This window comes from Hemicordylus capensis, chromosome 6 (assembly GCF_027244095.1).
Source record: "Hemicordylus capensis ecotype Gifberg chromosome 6, rHemCap1.1.pri, whole genome shotgun sequence".
NCBI lineage: Eukaryota > Metazoa > Chordata > Lepidosauria > Squamata > Cordylidae > Hemicordylus > Hemicordylus capensis.
This window is the reverse complement of record NC_069662.1, coordinates 121,012,635-121,027,010: the sequence shown is the minus strand read 5'-3', so window position 1 is coordinate 121,027,010 and position 14,376 is coordinate 121,012,635. Positions and strand designations below refer to the sequence as shown.

The 14,376-nt window shown below is 40.3% G+C and overlaps 1 long non-coding RNA gene across 1 annotated transcript; it reads left to right on the top strand.

Annotated features, from left to right (window-relative positions):
* Positions 1-1,869: 1,869 nt before the first annotated feature.
* Positions 1,870-3,744, top strand: LOC128329192 (uncharacterized). The gene is made up of 2 exons (XR_008309555.1): positions 1,870-2,005; positions 3,317-3,744. It is a non-coding gene; the product is annotated as an uncharacterized LOC128329192 (long non-coding RNA).
* The last annotated feature ends 10,632 nt before the right edge of the window (positions 3,745-14,376 follow it).

Below are 14,376 nucleotides of genomic sequence, written 5' to 3'. Positions count from 1 at the left end.
CAGTGCCACAATAAATAAAAGATAGACAAGTGCCCTCATACAGCTGCATTCGGCCACTTCTCAAACTCTGAAAAAAGACTGGTGTATCTCCCTTGCAGAGAGATATAAAGGCTCCAGATGCATGTGGAGCTCAGACATCTCCCCATAGTAAAGATGCACAAGTTCCTGTTTTGCACACTATAAGAAGAGATGGAGTAGCTTATGTGCGCTCATGCACCTGCCTTTTGCTCCTTCTTATAATGTAGAAAGCCACCTTTTGTGTTTGAATTTGTGGCACCTTTCCAGTTTTACTATGACTAAAAAATAACAAGGATAAATCCAGGTATAGATCAAACCATCCAGGAAATAACAAAGATGACAGGAAAACTCCTTATGGATAGAATTCAGCAGGGGCGTTGCTAGGTTCTTAATAGATCAGGGTCCACAGCCCACCTTTTGATAATTAAACTCAATCATAAGCTGCCACCAGAATAATTATGTATGTTTCTGAGAGTCTCTAATGTGATAATACAGCACCTATAAATGTGGAAATGGCAGAGAGCTAAATGAGGCTAGGAGCTTTCTTTCCCATGCTTTGTGCAGGTGTCTCCATGGCTGCACATCCTTTCTGTAAGACGCCATGGGTGGGGGGAAGTGGCTGATGACATTAGAGTCTGAGCAATTCACTGGGGCTCGTGTCCCATGGACCATCCCCTAATGGTGCCCCTGAAATTCAGCTTTGGTCCATATCCACAGAGCGTTCCTAGTCTACTTGTGCTTGGAATCCCAGATTATGGAGGTGGACATAGCCAGGTACACTTAGCTATGACTCTTCCCCCCTCTCCAATTCAGAACAAATTACCATCATTCATATTTCCATAACTTTTGAAACTTTACTGATGTCATAAAGTGTAGGCTTGTGAATATATTTTAGTATGATTTATTTGGATGAGGTTTTGTTTAAAATAGTATGTTGTTCACTTTGAGCTCTAATTATTAGAAGTATTTATGTGGCATTTTCAAATGTGCATATAATAACAAAGATGGAAAAGTTAACCTATTCGTTCAACTTCCTGCTTCAAGCCAGGACCATCCATGTGACACCAGCACTCACAGACTGACCTTCATAAGCCAGATCACAACATGCCAAAATCAGAGCAAATAATTCACAGTGACTCCAAATATTGATATGTAGATAAGACTAAAGGTCATAGCAGTGGTAACTCTGAGCTTTCATGGCTTTCATTGTCTGTCATTAAAACATTAAATTAGATTACCCACAAATGTCCCTTGATTGATTACATTTTGTAGACAGTGTTTAAAAGAAGAAGAGGAATACTCAAAGATCACAGGTGTCCTTAGGGGAGTACATGTTTTCTTCTCCCCCCGCCGAGCTATATGAACCAAACTTGGATTAGTTTCTACACTCTAGACAAATCATTAACTCATTCAAGCTGGTTCGGTGATGGATCAGAAAGCTTAGCTACCTATCTTTTCCATAACATTTTTTAACAAGTGATGTAGTGTTTATAATACAGTAATGCAGGAGTTCCCAACCTTGGAACATTCTCAAATGTTGTTGGACTACAACTTCCATAATTCCCAGCCACAATGGTTAGACCACATTTGGGAACCACACATTGTTTTTTGACAGTTCAGCTCTGGTTCTAAAACCAACAAAGGTTTCCATGCACTTTGTGGCTTATCGGGATTTTCTCAGATATGTCAATGGATCAGGTAGTCCCTGCCTGCAGCAACCACTTGTGGATCTTCTGAGGGCAAAGAGGGAGAATCTCTTATGTAAATGAAAGAAGCATGGAGAGTGAGGGGCGGAGATTGCTAAATAAGCATGAAGAGAGAGGAAACAGAAACAGCTGCCTTAGAGGCATTGATGGCATGGGAAAATGTGTCAGCTGAAGAGGTGTGGAGGGGAAAGAGAAAGAGAGAGTGCAGGCTCAGTCAGAAAGACACAAACAGAAACCAAAGACAGAGAAAGAAAAGGCCAATGCATGCAGAAGGGTAATAGGTGAGTACAGTGGTGAGAAGGGGTGGTCTTGTGGTAGGGAGCATTAATTGTCCCCTTTTCTAAACAGGGTCCACCTTGGTTTGCACTTGGATGTCTCACTACATGTGAATAATGTAAGATATTCCCCTCCATTGAAGAGCATCTGCATGCTTGCATGCAAAAGGTCTCCAGTTCATTCCCTGCATCTCAGCGTAGGAATTAAAGAGACTCCTGCCTAAAACCTTGGAGAGCCACTGCTAGTCAGTTTGGATAATACTGAGCTAGATGGACCAATGGTCTCACTTGCTATAAGGCAGCTTCTAATGTTTCAATGTTACCTGCTTTTGAGTACCTGTGATCCCTGACTGTAGTTAGGGCCAGGCTAATGGGACCTTTCTCTCCTTGCCATTTCCACATGCTTTACAGGCCTCAGCAAGGAAGGGGGGAATCTGCCCTCCTTCAAAGCCTTTTCCCCTTTTCACAGGCCACTAGACCAAGAGAGGAATTGATCTGCACCTTCTCCAGATCCTTGCCCTCCGCCCATGCTCTTGCAGGCCTCACCTAGACAGTGGGAGGAGTACTTTCCCTGGTACGGTAGAAATGGTCTGGCAGTGCTTGTTTGTACTGTTCAAAAAGAATCTTGTGTGGCAAATTTGTGTATGCAAACTTTGGACATCTCACTACCTCACAGTGCACCTTTTCTAATCTGATCTGGAGCTTGCTGTGATGTCCAGTTCTACATCTGATTCTAGGGAGGAGAGCTGGTCTAGTGGAAGGAGAGCTGGTCTTGTGGGAACAAGCATGAATTGTCCCCTTTGCTAAGCAGCGTCCTCTCTGGTTTGGATTTTCAAATGTGCATATAATAACAGAGGTGGAAAGGTATTCATTCAACTTCCTGCTTCAAGCCAGGACCATCCATGTGACACCAGCCCCTCAAATGCACTACATGTGATCATCATAAGATATTCCTATTAAGGGATGGAGCCACTCTTGGAAAAGTGTCTGCACACTTGATGCAGAAGATTCCAAGTTCCCTCCCTAGCATCTCCAAGATAGGGCTGAGAGAGACTCCAGCCTACAACCTTGGAGAAGGTGCTGCCAGTCTGTGTAGACCAAGGCTGCTCAACTTTGGCCATCCTGCAGATGTTGGCTTACAACTCCCATAATCCCTGGCTATTGGCCACTGTGGCTGGGGATTATGGGAGTTGTAGTCCAAAAACAGCTGGGGGGGGCTAAGTTGAGCAGGCCTGGTGTAGACAATACTGAGCTAGATGGACCAATGGTCTGACTTGGTACAAGTCAGCTTCCTATGTTCCTATCTTCTGTTCACAGCAGAGTCCTGCAAGAAACCACGACATCATCAAGTCATAAGAGATGCAAGTATGAAAACAACATAACTGAAGCCAAATTTGCTATAGCAGGGAACATTGCCCATGCTAAATAATCTATACTCAGTTGAAAAATTTGCCAAGAAGGCAGTTGCCCAGAATACCACAATGCAAAATTCCAGTGGCTAATAAAAAAAAATTCAAATGCTGTGCCACAGTACAGAGAGATCTGTCTTCCTAATCAGTACTGATATTGCAAACAAGATGGGAAATGACCTTGGGAATTCTCTAGCATGCAATCTAGCTCTTGATGCAATCACGGTCATGTGAGATAAATCTCAATGCAATCTTTGTATGATGTATTTCAGCAGATATAATTGTGAAAGAAGAAATGTTGGATTTAATGGCAGTTTTCTGTCTTATTTTTTTTCATCTGTGTGTGGAATGAGTTTTTTTCTGGGCGGCAGTATCAAGGCAGTGTGTGCGCACATGGATTCAGAGTGGGGCTTTCCTGATTCAACCTGAGCGGGATCTAAAATTAACTGAGCAGACATAAAAAACCGTGTGAGTGTGCGCAGTTGCGCACACCTTAGAGGGAACACTGAATGGCACTAAAAGAAACAACCTGTAAAGTTGATATAAAGAATGCACTTGACAAAGTACGGATGAACATCAATGGGTCACTGGATAAACCTGTTAAATGTTGTGACAGATGAAGCATTTGCAGTGGGGAAAGAAAAGTAGGCCTTATCGTACTCTTGAAAAGCACGGCCAAATTGCCATACTTTGCACTGCAAAGTATGTCCACTGCATCATCCATCATTAACGTCTCATTGGCAAATACTTATACTTCAGGTTTGAAAATGTTATCAGAACAGTCCTGGGAATTGTCAATTGCATTCACTTGAAAGAGAATACTGTATAGTCAATTCAGAGAATACTGATAGTCAATTCAGAATTTTTATTAAAGAGCTGGATCTGGAAGACAAACCTACCACTGTCTTTTTACTGTGTTGTGAAGTGGTTACCTACCAGCAATGTCTTAAATTGGTTTCTGGAACTGTTGGAGCCTAGCAGTGTTCTCCTTAAAGAAAGAGAAAAGTCTTATTTCTAACTGGAAGATGAAGTATGGGTGTAGGATCTGATGTTTTCACTGATATATAGCAACTGCATAATTCTCATTTTGGCAGTTGGCACTCCAAAGGAATTTAAAGATTATTTCTGATTTATATAGATAATCATCAGCTTCTAGAACAAGTTAAATCTTCTGCAAAACACATGAGATCAAGAAAGTTCAACTACTTTCCCCGTCTCAAAATTGTATCCCCTGAAATGATAGTGGGAGATCACAGACTCAAGGAATCTAGGCATTAACTGCAAGAAGTCGTTCTTAGTTTTCTGGTCCAGTTTGAAGACTCACAAAAGCTGAGATCCTACTTTGCCTTTCTTGTAAATCTTTAATTTCTTATAAATAAATATTTATAATTGACATGATCATAATGGATCCTAATTCCCAAAACTAGGACTATGGAAACATCAGCAGTAGAAACACAGCCCTTGGAACTTTAGTAGGACCAGGCTCTAAAGATTATGCATAAATCAGAGTCAACAGACAAGTTCTGGAAGGAGGTGCCAGAAATAAAGTATACTCAACAGAAGAAAACTGGTGTGTGATTTATTTCACTTTTTGGCACAACATATTGCTGTGAATCACTGTATACCATGATGAAGTTTGTGAAAATTAAGTGTTGAGCAGTCCTTGTAAATGAACATCTGACCAACATCTGACCAACATCTCCTCCATGCTTCTCCAATATGAAGACCCACAATACCCTAACAGTAATTCGTTGTGCTACATTAAATATAATTTTAATATTTTTAATCAATGTAAAACTTAATATTTAATGTGTGCATAAAAGTTGTGCACATCTTGTGACTTTCAAACTTTTGGAGATTGTTTTGTTTGACTTGGAGAGTCTGAAACTTTGGCCATCGCTGGCCTAGACAATGTTATTCAAAGCAAGTCTAGTTTTTAGCTTGATCCAGAGGAATGTTCAGAGCAATACAACACACAGGTTAACTCAGAAACATGTCTCATTGGGTGAAATGGGACTTACTCTCAAGTAAGTGTGTGCAGAATTGCATCCTGTGTCATGTTTAAGTCCTATAGAAATTAATAGAATCCATGTTGGTTACAAATAACTTGCCCCAGTGATTTCAATGGGACTTAAGCATGACTAACTTTCTTTGGTTTGGGGCCAGCATGTAATTTTTAAGATAGGCCAGATGGCAGCTATCCCATTTGAAATTAAGACGAAAAGAACAACCTCTGAGCATGCTTCATATACATTTGCCAAGAAAAATAGTAGAATTCTGTTTTGAAACTTCAGTTATTTATTATTATTTTATTTATTCCTCTGATTTCTGCCCACTGCCCCAACACACACACACACACACACACACACACACACACCCCGACAGTTTACAATAAAAACAACAATAGTGTAGATTGTAGTATGCTACCAAAAAAGGATTTGCTACTAAAAGAAACAACACAAAAGCAAAAACAAACTGAAACTTCAAAATGTCAACCATTAAGATGCTATCATTTTCATGTTAATACTGGCTATAACACCTCATTATTAAATATATTTGTAGTCACCTATATTGGGCAGCAGCGATATAGGGAGGTGCTGAAAGGCATCATCTCATACTGTGAGGGAGGTGGCACTGGTAAACCACTCCTATATTCTACCAAGAAAATCATATGGAATGTGATCAATAGGAGTCGATGACTCAACACTGACCCGATGGCACAATCTTTCCTTTCCTATGTAAAGCTGAGAGGCACATGCAGAAGACCATACATGTTCCTATTGTAACCTATCAAATCTGAATGACTCTAGCTTTGGCTAAACATTTTTTTTAAATGACGTTGGCAATATATGAGACTTCAGTCTGGTCTCATGGGGATGGGGCTGTAATTCAGTGGAAGAGTATCTGCTTTGCATGCAGAAGGTCCTAGGTTCAATCTCTGGCATCTCCAGGTAGGGATAAGAGACTGCTGCCTGAAACCTTGGAGAGTTGCTGCCAGTCAGTGAAGACAATACTAAACTAGATGGACCAATGGCCTGCTAATTGGTCATTTTATGTTTCTCATATCTAAATATACACCAGGCAGCAGCTGTAGGACATCTCTCAGCCTTCCTGTGTCAGCTTCAGTTGCTTGAGGGGCTGAATAAGATACAAATAATAAAGAACTCTGAATAAAACTGACATTATAAATGATATATTATAATAAAAATGAGAACGGTAGGACCAGATGTAAGATTAACTCAAAGCCATGTGGAATATACTGGCTGACAGCCAAACTAAATGACTCATAAGTAGTCCCACTGAAATTAAGTCACAACTAAGTTATCCCATTAATTTCAATGAGATTACTTGTGAGTCATTAGTTTGGCTATCAGCCCCTATATTTGATCAATCATACACATTTGGTGAGATTCTGGGATGCAGAGAGGATGGCAGTAGTTACATAGAAACTACTGAGATGGCAGTACACTGATGAGATGGCACTGCAGTACACTACTGAGATGGCAGTAGTTACATAGGGCGTAACTATAATAGGGCAAGGGAGACAGTTGTCTGGGGGGCCACTGCCTTGGGGGGCCCCCCAGAGGCAAGTCACATGACTGACTCCCCCAGCCACGCACCTGCCTGGGCTTCCTTCAGTTGTATTCCTCCTCCAAAACTGATGTGAGTGTTAAGACCTGGAGCTACCAGAACAGCATGTCTTTCTCTAGTACCATTAAATGACTTGCATTGTCCACAATTTTCAAAAAGCTTTTAAAAAATCATTTAGGATGATTTATTTTATTTTATTTATTTATTTTATTTATATACCACCCTTCCAAAATGGCTCAGAGCAGTTAAATGGCTCAGGGTGGATGATGTTCTATTGTGGCATATAGGTTGTGTGTGTGTGTGTGTGTGTGTGTAAATTTTACTATGCTTTTTGTTACCACTATTCAGCCTCATTTAAGATTTCTTTACTTCAATCTTGTCTCTGGGCCCACTACAACCTTGCTATGCCCCTGCATAGAAAGCTGGGATAACTTGGTACCATATTGAAATGACTGGTATAATCAGACTACTTTGCAGGAAATACTTCTTTTTAAAGCTTTTAAAGCTTTTGTAACATTACTGTATCTGTTGTAAGGGATTAACATCGTTCTGTTGTAGTTTTTGTTGTACTTTTGTTATATTTTCTCAGTCATATTACAGAGGCACAGTAATGTATGCATAAAATGAGAAGTAAATACTACATTCCTCCATTATAAGTCCTGAACATTCCGTTAATCATACAATCAAATCATCCATCAAATCTGCCTTATAGTTGGCAGGAAGCATCTAGGTAACAAGCACTGCAATCTCTCCAAATTTCATGCGGCTCCATTATGAAATGATTGAGATATCACCATTGAAAACAGACCGCAAAGAAGCTGATTTCACTTATGGGCAACCTCTATTTAGCGGTGGTAACTCCCTTTCTTTTCCTTTCTTTTTCTTGACCATTAAAATATACCCCCAAATGCAGGTCCTCCATTGTACAATGTGTTTGGAAGAAAATCCACTGGGTATTTCTCAAGTTATTAACTTGTGAATTCCTCATTATAATGTGCTAGTCAACTGAGGGTACCCATCATAACATATCTCAAATTGCCTGGCTGGTTCTTCAGGTATTTCCCTCAATAAAGATTGCTGCCATGCCTTTCTCTCTAGCTGTGTGGGCCAACATAGCAAACAGAGCTGTTTGTCTATCTAAAGCGGGGCTGCTCAACTTTGGCCTTCCTGCAAATGTTGACCTACAATTCCCATAATCCCTTGCTATTGGCCACTGTGGATAGGGATTATGGGAGTTGTAGTCCAAAAACTGGAGGGTGGAGTTGAGCATGTCTGGTCTTCAGCTTTGGCTGAAGCTCACACAGATCTTATAAACTATTAGTCAGGGAGCTGCAATTAGGGTCAATAGGGGACACCACTGTCTTTTGGCCTTGCAAATAAAGAACACTGCCCTTGTCAATCAGCACTGGTACAGCTGCTTCCACTGGGAGCTATCAAAACCAGTTTCCCCTAAAGTCAGGGTTGGTAACTATCTTGTACATCTGATGAAACAAGGTAACAGCAGTTCCATAGCAGCTTAACAGATGTAATGATCGTAATAAAGCTACTCAGATGTAATTATTTACACATACATATACAGCTCAGTGGCTGGGGATTATGGGAGTTGTAGACAAAAAAACAGCTGGAGGGCCCAAGTTGAGCAGGCCTGCTCTAATGTGATCCTTATTCAGATCAATGGCTGCTGACTGGCTGAGCCTCTTTTGTGTCTGCAGCATTTGCTTTAGTATTACAATCCTTTGCATGTTTACTCCACAGCAAGTACTATTCTTAATAGGAAGGAGAATAATAGAAATGTGCCTGAGTAGCCATCAGGGACATATCTGTGGTAGAGAAGATGGCTTTTGTGGTGAGGAGAGAGAAGTGAAAATTCACTTCCCCATTTTCTTCCCCGCACACTGCACATAGCTAGTTTACTGACCCTTTTCTGCTCTGCCCTCGTATGGCTGCACTACATGTCAGCCAATAATTTAATATAAATTATTAACATAATTAAATATTTTTAACATAATGAATGTTGCAGGTGCTGTCAGAAAACATTCTATAGGATCCAATGATATGCACAGGTCAATGCAATAAATAAAAGTAGAAAGAAATCTGAATAGACTATATGCACAACTCTTTGCATTTTCATATTGTACAAATTATGCACAGTTAAGGGAATACAGGGTAATATGTTACCAATATGAATACCAATGGGCTATTCTGCCATAAATGCATAGTGTGCAATACTGACCTTCGAATTTTTAGCTAGTGATGTCAGTGTGTTATTAGTCAGAGTAGAGAATATATATACCTGAAAAGATAAAGAGGGAATTTCCTTGCTGTTGTATGAAAGGAAGGTACTTTCCACTCTCTCATTTAGAAGTAATGTGGGTTTAATTTCCCCACCCCTGTAACTTAATGAGCCACAATAAAATTTACATAAATATTAAAAGATACTATAAAAAGGGATGGAGACAAGGACATTACTAATGAAAGAGGTTGCATCACTACTGGTTACAGGGCTTCCTTGGATAAAATTAATGAAGAGAACTCTATACCCTGGAGAATGAAAGAGAGAGTGAAGCAGTAGATTTATTACTCACTAGGAGTGGGTGGGGAAAAGGGCATGGCTTTTTACCAGCTTTGATGAAAGACCCTGCTTTCTGGCTTCATGTGTGGGGGCAGGGCAGGAAGGGTCTGGCAGCAGTACAATCTCTCTTCTTCCTTCCAGTATCGCCCTGTGGTATATGAACCACACATTATTGTCTGTCAGCAGTTACATAATGTGGCATAATGTGGACAAACACTTGTGCCATCAAGAATTCTACCTGCAGACTGTAGCCAAAGAATGCTCCCTAGAAGGTGGCAAATTAAGCTGGTGGGACCTTAGCACAATAGGAGCCAACTTGAATCCATTTCTCCTGTGTTTGCTTGCCTATCAGCTAAAATGGAAACTTTTATGTCGATGTGTAGAAAGAAAAGGAAGCAGGGAGCAGTTTGTTTCCTGATTCCTTCTCATGAAGGAAGCCAATCATATCTATATATCTATTTATCTTCAAGTGTTCTGTGGTGTTGTTTATTATCTATTTCTCAGCTCAAGCCTAGGATGGAGAGTATTATTATACAGGCCTCTGGTGACTTATTTGAGGAAGCCTTGTGTTAGTAATTTCTCCATGAAATCTATCCTCCTTGTATCTAAAGTCTCCAGATGGTCCAGTGAATCCCAACACTGAAAATTCTATATTATTATTAGTAGATGCTGCATTTGGGTAGCAAAGTATAAATGCTATACTTAAAATCAGAGAGTATTTGGAAGCCCACAGTTGTGCCCAGAGTTTCACAATTATGCAGATTTATTCCTCAAGTATCTGTATAAAAAATAGGCATCCCAGAACCACACTTTGAATCCAAGGCTTTGTTTGCTTGGTAACCGGATATCTATTTACACATTATGTTCAACACACATTCAATAGTACATTTCCTATCTGTACCCTGCATTTGAGGTGAGTGCAGATTCATTCTTTAAATGGATGCATGTATAATCATTCACATATTCAGATGTTATGCTGTATTCAGGTGTCTCTACACAAGTACATGTTGTGTGAATGACTGTGGTCTGGTTTGGACGATACATCCACCGGCACATATAAGGTTGGGGTTGCGCTGAGAGTGCACCCACTGTGATGTCACTGGAGGATATCCCAACATGTTCTCAGGGCATCTATTAATGACTTAATCTGAATGACCCCTCTACATGCACTCCCAATACCTGCTTAACAATGACATTTGGTGACATTGAGATGAACATGGTCTATGGACTATGAAGTTATCACATGTGCAGGTGAGCTTATCACCCAAATCAGTCTTGTACATGTGTTCATTTAAAAAGTGAACCTGGATATAGGCCCCTTGAAATGCAGGAAACTGATAGAAAGTGTGCTGTTGTAGTGCGTTCAACATGATGTGTGAATGGCTGTATGTATGTACATTATTTTATTCATTACATACTGCCACACACAAATGTTTCATGGAAGCTTACAAAAATTGAACATAATGTGAACAGGACTATAGAACAGTAAACATAATGTGTGAATAGGATTATCAAAATATGTACATGTGACCATTTACCTGTAAGTACATACAATGAAATGTCTGAAGAGGGGCAGAGTGATTACTGAATCAAGAAAATTACATTTTGTTTTGCCTAGTAATCTGACAGATATACTGAGTTTCAGCCTATTGTTCTGGATTTGAATAAAGGGATTACAGAACCTATAGTTCTTAGAGTATAGGGTAGTAGATAGATGCTTTTATTGTTTTAACCATAATAATAAAGCAAAAAACAAACCCCAAAGTATACATATTCACAATATCCTCCTTACTGACTGATTTCCCAGAGCATACAGATGCATTTTATGTCAACTATCTGCTCTCAGATCAGAAGGAGGAAGTAACATTTAAAGTTGCTAAGTTCTGTGAGGCAGCTAAGAAGGCTAGACAACAGATGGTAAATCAGATTATGCTAACGGGAAATTGCTGATTAGGATGAGTCCATGTTCCTGATTATATTATGTATATATTATTACTATATTACGTGTATTATTATGTATGTAAATTTTGGTCTATGACCGTAAATAAACATGACTATGACTATGACATATTCACAATACAGACAAAATTTAAATTCCACATAAAAATTCCACCTTTACTTAATTGTTATGCTTACTAACAACTGCAGTTCCTAGAGATGGACATTCCACCACAAGAAACACCTAGTTTGATTTAGGGACGCTTGAAATTAATGGCGTTCACCACCCATGGGTCTGCACAGCATTGGGCTGTTAATTTTATTCTTTTCCTGAATTAGGAAACCTACAATGATTCAAAATATGTTTCCATGCCTTGGAAAGCATAGCATATGTGACTGGATTATGAACAGGAAAGTTATAAAGGAAAGGATGACTCTTGTGGATTAAGTTGGTTGTGTTGCTCTGGGGAGGCAAGGTTCTTAACAGAGACATAGCACACAGCAACTCCCCCTGCAGGGGAGACATGGTTGCCACTGGTTCATTTGGTGGTAACTCAGGACCAGGCCTTCCCTATGGCTGTCGTGGGGCTCTGAAATATGCTCCTTGTTAAAATAAGAGCATCTCCTTCTCTGTTTGTTTTTAGAAAGATCCTCAAGATACACCTGTTTTCTCAGGCTTTTAACCAAAATTAATTTTCAACTGTTTTTATCTCATGAGATTGTTTTAACTTTTTATTCTGTGATTTTTAAAAACTGTTTTTATATTTGTTTATATTATTTATATCTGTTTTATATTTGTTGTGTTTTAAATTGTATACACCACCTAGAGATGCACATCTCAAGAAGTATATAAATAAGGTGGATAGATAGACAGATCCCAAATCAGCTATGGAATTTTAGGTAACTTTTGACAAGTCAGCATATCCAGGGCTTAAGTTGGCACTGTTTCTCATAATGGAGCTGCCCCTGCAACATGCAATGCTGTGCAGAGACAGATGTACTGGGAATGACCATGTGGTTCTGAAATGGTGGTGCACATTATTCAGCTTCAGATGTTCCAAAGCAAAGCCCTATCAGCAAGTTCTTTTAGTGAGACAGTTATTATTATTATTAGCAAGTTCTTTTAGTGATATAATAAATTGAAATTTAAAATAAATAATTAATTAATTTTAAAAAAACTGCTTCTCAAAAAACGTGTTTTCAAATTAATCTGGCTCTGACGACTTGAACTCATTTAATGTAGAAAGGTATTTCTGGACCAACTTCTTTTCAATCTTGAACCCCTCGTCATTCATGCTGATTTTGTGAAGTTGCACATACTTCCCCTTCTGGGAGAAGATGGAGGCAAAATAGGAGCTCAGCAGTTCCACCTCTCTCATCCATCAAGATTTCACCATCCTTACTGAGAGCAGGCCTGCTATTCCCTTCCTTCAGACATACCTGAAGAAGCCCTTTTTGTTGCTCTTTGCATCCCTTGCTAGCCTCAGCTCATTTGAACATTAGCTTTCCTGACACTGTCCCTAAAAGCCTAGGCTTTTAGAGACATCTGAACTAATTCCCTGTTAGCTTGCCTTGCCTTCATTCCATTGAATGACATCCACTCTTTTTTTGGAAGTTAACTCTCAGTCTCATTTTCTTCCTAAAAATGCTAAGTAAGAACATAAGAACAGCCCTGCTGGATCAGGCCCAAGCCAAGGCCCATCTAGTCCAGCATCCTGTTTCGCACAGTGGCCCACCAGATGCCACTGGAAGCCACAGGCAGGAGTTGAGGGCATTCCCTCTCTCCTGCTGTTACTCCCCTGCAACTGGTACTCAGAGGTATCCTGCCTCTGAGGCTGGAGGTGACCTATAGCCCTCCGACTAGTAGCCGTTGATAGACCTCTCCTCCATGAAGTTATCCAAACCCCTCTTAAAGCCATCCAGGCTGTTGGCTGTCACCACATCTTATGACAGCTCAGCTACAGTATACAGCACATGTTTTGGATGCCATCAGGAACAATCTCTAGCATCTCCAGGAAGAAATTATCTCAGGCAGCAGGTTTAGGAAAGATCTCTGTGAGAGAGTTTGGGTGAGCTGCATCCAGTCAGAGTAGTCAATACTGGGTTAGATAGAACAATAGTCTGATGGAATAGTATAAGGCAGTTTCATATGAAGAACTGACAGTAAGGAATTTTGGGTGCTCCCGCCCCTAGTGCTTTCTGTTCAGTATTCCATAAATAACTGCAGTAGATCAGCATGAGCAATTATTTTCCCTAGATTTGCAGTCTGTATAGCTCCAGGTACATGCAACGTTGTACTTATAAAAAGCAATGAAGTCTTTCTGGCTGATCTAAGAATACTTAGGACAAGCCTTACCCTGAGGCAACATGAAGTAAACATTTCCAACAGATTCCTACAGTTTTCATGCCTCCATTCTCCATCCCTGTCTGCCATAAAATATGAATGAATGCAGGATGGCGTCATGCCATTTTGATGTTTCACCTCAGGCTAGTCCAGCTCTGACAATATTTAGTCTTCAGTTATGAATGCTTGGATCTGCACTTAAGGGAGGGAATCCAGACCAGGTGCAAGGATCACAACTGGCCGCCTGAAGACAAGTAAAGGTAGATTAAAGTGAAGGCCAGGGTTCAGCAGCAACCCCACCCAGGGCTTAACCCAAGAACCTGTTGTCAATGTCTGCATCGGGCTCAGCCCTAGAACAGGCCGATGAATGGGGAATTGCTTCCTGTACTCTGTGCAACAGCCTGCCACCATCTTCCAAGCACACAACTCTGCTTCCACATCCGTGGAACTACAAAGAAGTCTTCCGGGTAAGGCCGAGCCCCACATTTTCCAGAAGTTAATCACCAGTCCCATGAACTGTCCA